Source organism: Austrofundulus limnaeus, unplaced genomic scaffold (assembly GCF_001266775.1).
Source record: "Austrofundulus limnaeus strain Quisiro unplaced genomic scaffold, Austrofundulus_limnaeus-1.0 Scaffold15, whole genome shotgun sequence".
Lineage (NCBI taxonomy): Eukaryota > Metazoa > Chordata > Actinopteri > Cyprinodontiformes > Rivulidae > Austrofundulus > Austrofundulus limnaeus.
Window position 1 is genome coordinate 1,804,582 of NW_013952417.1, and position 4,484 is coordinate 1,809,065.

A 4,484-nucleotide genomic window follows, 5' to 3' on the forward strand; every position below is an offset into this window, starting at 1 on the left:
ATCTCCGGTAACACTTTATAATAACTACACCTTATTTAGCCTTAATTAATCATTAATAAATGGTTACTTAATCTTGAAAACATCAATTAAGGATGATTCAGAGTTAATAAGCTATGAATTAATGCATTTATTAATGTTTTACACATTACTGATTACTTCTAAAACCAACATACTCATTGTTATGCTTAATGGTAAAATGGCTTGAACTAAATATAACGCAAGTCCACTTGGACCTGAAGGCGCTTTACACTTCAGACATTCACCCATACACACACACATTCACACACTAATGGCAGTAAGCTACATTGTAGCCACAGCTACCCTGAGGCACACTGACAGAGGCGGGGCTGCCATGCACCGGCGCCACTGGACCTTCTGACCACCATCAGTAGGCAAGGCAGGTGAAGTGTCTTGCCCAAGGACACAACGACTGGAATGGCTGGATGGGGGATCGAGCCGGCGACCTTCCAGTTCCAGGACGACTACCCTAACCTAACCACTCCACCACAGCCGCCCTTTAATAACTCCTGAGTTAACTATTCTATATACTGTGTATGCAAATGCTCATGTAAACATACTTTCACACCATGTGTTAGACATGTATTATTGGTTAGAGAATGTTTGAATTGGCTATCTACTGACCCTGCTGTACATCAGTAATTAAGGCAGGTGTTAGTAGTTGGTTAAAGAGTAACTTACCCCCAAATTAACTTTTTTTTAGCTGGTAAACTGTCTAGAATGTGTCTAAAATGTTATATAGTACTATTTCTGTGCTAATTTTGATGTTTTTGTGCGTATTTGTTCAAATCTGTAATATTTGGTCTAAAAACGTCTTTTTGCTGCTCATATGGGTTGAGGTGTGGTACTGCAGGCTAATTTGCATATTGGCTAACTGGTTCTCTGCTATGACATGTCCTCCATGGTTTCGTCATATCCGCGGGGCCTGAGTATAAAAGCGTTTCAAGCAGAGCCACTCCCCTGCAGAGATTCAGGAGTTGGAATAGCGATAGTTGTAGCGTTAGCCTTGTGAGTATTGATCGATAGCATTTTCAGGTTAGCATTATATTAACATTTAGCTTAGTCTTCTAACTTAGGTACTTTAGATTATTTAATCAAAGACATTTTCATAGTCTTTAGATTTAGCGTTCATTTATTTTATAGATTAGGTTAGATAGCTGTAGTATATTGCATTTAGCTTTAGCATTAGGATTAGTGGTAGTGTGTGTAGGTAGGATAGGATGGGACGTAGGTGTAGTGTAGTGGGTTGTAGAAGTACAAATGGAATTCATATGTTTCCAGAGGATTTGGAGATTAGGCGCCGGTGGTTTCTTGCGCTGGAAGTAGCAGATGGCACACTCCCGCCCAGTGCTGGAGTTTGCAACCGCCATTTCACTCTGGATTGCTTCTCCAACATGACGGAGTTTGAAATGGGYTTCACCAAGTTCCTTAAACTGAAGAGCAACGCTGTTCCAACAGCAGCTCTTCAAATTGCTGTCCAGCCGACCTTGCAACATCGGGGGACAATCCGTTTGGAGGTGAGTACATTTTACCACTTTTTATTTCATAATTTATCTCATGAGTAGAGGTTTTGGACGTGTTTTGTCCTGTGTTGTGAGCGCGTGCTGCAGCGTAGCTTGGTTGTGGCCATATGGTTGTGTTGTAATCAATGCTATCTGGTGTTGTAATTGTGTTCTAATGTTCTAAGGTTTCTAATGTTGAGATCTAGGGTTTCTTGTGAACAAGTGTAACGCGGAGAACGAAGACCACGTTAACTTAATGGCTTAAAAAACAATGGAGACGTGGACAGATTATTAGCTGGAGCTAATGCTAATGCTAGCTTGTGTTACGATGTTGTCAGTGACGCATTGTTTTTTTCTGTTTGTGCAAAGCATGTTCAGAATCTAGGGTACTTATAAAAAAATGTTTATGTGGTGAATTAATGTCACTGTAATGGTTTAAATAAACTATGTGGAGACGTGCAGTGATTGTTATCTGGTACCAATACTAGCTGATGTGTTTTTATTTTATGAACGTTGACACAATATTCTGACCGGGTACATACTGTTAGTTGCTGTTTGACTGATGGTTTGCTCATAGCTAAACAATAACACCATGTTGAAGATTATATAGAAATCTTGAGTGAATTAATTAAAATAAAAATGTTATTTTACAGCCAAAATTAACATGAGAAATGGGATGTCAGACTGAAGCGGTCATCACCAGATCTAATGCTGTCCAGGCCAACCTGAAGCATGCCAGGAGAAGCAAAGGTGAAGTCTTGTTCCTTTTGTGTTTATCATAAAAGAAATTTCTTTATAAGCCTTTAGAGCTCACGGAATTTAAAACTTTGGTACAGTGTCCCAGAAACAAAGCATTGCAAATTTCAAATACACAATAGCATTTTGTAAAATAAAATCAATGTCATAATCAAAGTGTTTTTAAAAGCCACACACACAGAGACACAATAAGAATTGTGTATGTTGCACCATTCCCTTGGTGAATAGCCAAGACCTTGGTGTTTAATAATATACCTTCACAAACTAAAATAAACCATGTTCAATTTAAATTATCAAGAAGCAGTAAGCTGCAGTTACTGAACTATATTTTGCTCTTTGTTGTATGTTAACCAAGGCATAATGTGTGTGTGTGTGCGTGTGTGTGTGTGTGTGTGTGTGTGTGTGTGTGTGTGACTACAGAGATATCTCTAAAAATTGTTATTATATTTATAGCCATACAAGCACGAGCTCCAAGCAGGAGTGTGTCATGTGATACTGGGACCTTCACAGAGGTGTCTTTCCCAGAGTGTCCCCGGGCTAGTTCGACACCTGTGAAAAGAAAAAGATGTGAGTTGTTAGCTGATGACTCCTCCTATCATCTGGATGGAAGTGATGTAACTGTACAAGGTAAGATAGAATTCAAGTCGCATAAATTAAGTCACTATTTTGTTATGTCTTGATAAGTACTATACCTTTATTTGTTCTTTTTTATTGCTACTTAGCTCCATCAATGAAGTCTCCCCCTCCCCAGCCCACAAAGCTGCAAAATATATTGTTTATGAAGAGCAGTTACTGGAGCTTTTTTGGAGATGTCCTGTTTGTACTCGCAGCTGTGGTGTGGAAAAAACTACTATCGGAACACTCCTCCATGTCAAACAGTGGTGCACTTTTTGTGAATACACAAACGAGTGGTCCAGTCAGCCGTTGTTGAAAAACAACATCCCAGCAGGAAACCTTCAGCTCTGTGCTGCTGTTCTTTTCACTGGGTCATCCTTTCGTCCGATATCAAAGGTGATAGACTGTAATGCTTCTCAATTTTGTTTATTTCTGTCAGTTGACTTAATTTTTTTTGTTTGTTTGTTTGTTGTTGTTTTTTTTTTAGTTCCTTGAGGCATTCCACATACAGGGAATCTCGGAGAAGTGCTTCTACAGGCATCAAACCAATCTCCTCATCCCCACCATCAACTGGCAGTGGAAGCTGGAGCAGGATGAGCGAATCAACAATGCCATCGCTCGTGGGTCTGTGACACTTGGCGGGGACATGCGAGCTGACTCACCTGGTATTCATATATATTTCCAATAATTGGTTTTATTTAATAATTTAGTCATTTATTTATAAATGACGATCTTCTATAAGAACGCTGAACATTATTTCACATAATTCCAGGACACTGTGCAAAATATGGGAGCTACACCATGATGGATCTTGCTGCTAACAGCATACTGGACATCCAACTTGTCCAGGTAATAAGAATACCTACACAAGAGCACCTGGTATGAATTGTGCATTGCTAATAAATAATTTGTGTTGACAGAGCAATGAAGTTGGAAACAGTGTCAGGATGGAGAAGGAGGGGTTTAAAAGGAGTCTGTCTGCACTGGAGCAAAGGGGTCTTAAAGTGCAGTCCATTGTGACAGACAGACATGCAGGGGTCCAGAAGTTCCTGAGGGAGGAAAAAAAAGGACATCAAACACTTGTTTGATCCTTGGCATATGGGGAAAGGCAAGTATATAGATCATTAATGTGTACTTAGATAATTGTGTTTTCTTATTACGTTTATTGTGGTGATGTTTTTAGGAATAGGGAAAAAAATGGATGCCATGGCTAAAGTAAGAAGAATGCAAGAAGTGGGTAATTGGAAGAAGAGTGTTGTGAATCACCTCTACTGGGCCGCATCAACATCTGCGTCAGGAGAAGAGGCTGTGGCAAAGTGGAGTTCAGTGGCCAACCACATACAAAACGTACACACTCATGACAACGCACTCTTCCCTCAGTGCCTACATGGGCCTCTAGTTGGAGAGCAGGCAAGACAGTGGCTCCAACCAAGTAAGTGTGTGAGTGTGTGTGTGAGTCAATCACTGAGAACCTTTGATGAAACACTAAATATGCATGACCTCTCAGGCACAGCAGCATGTGAAAAGCTCACATCCCTTTTGATGGCACCACCCGCGTAATTTACACGGGGGATAGGGGGGTTATAACCCCCC

The 4,484-nt window shown here is 40.3% G+C and overlaps 1 pseudogene; it reads left to right on the forward strand.

Annotated features, from left to right (window-relative positions):
- Positions 1 to 1,412: 1,412 nt before the first annotated feature.
- Positions 1,413 to 4,452, forward strand: LOC106513768 (uncharacterized; annotated as a pseudogene).
- Positions 4,453 to 4,484: the final 32 nt, after the last annotated feature.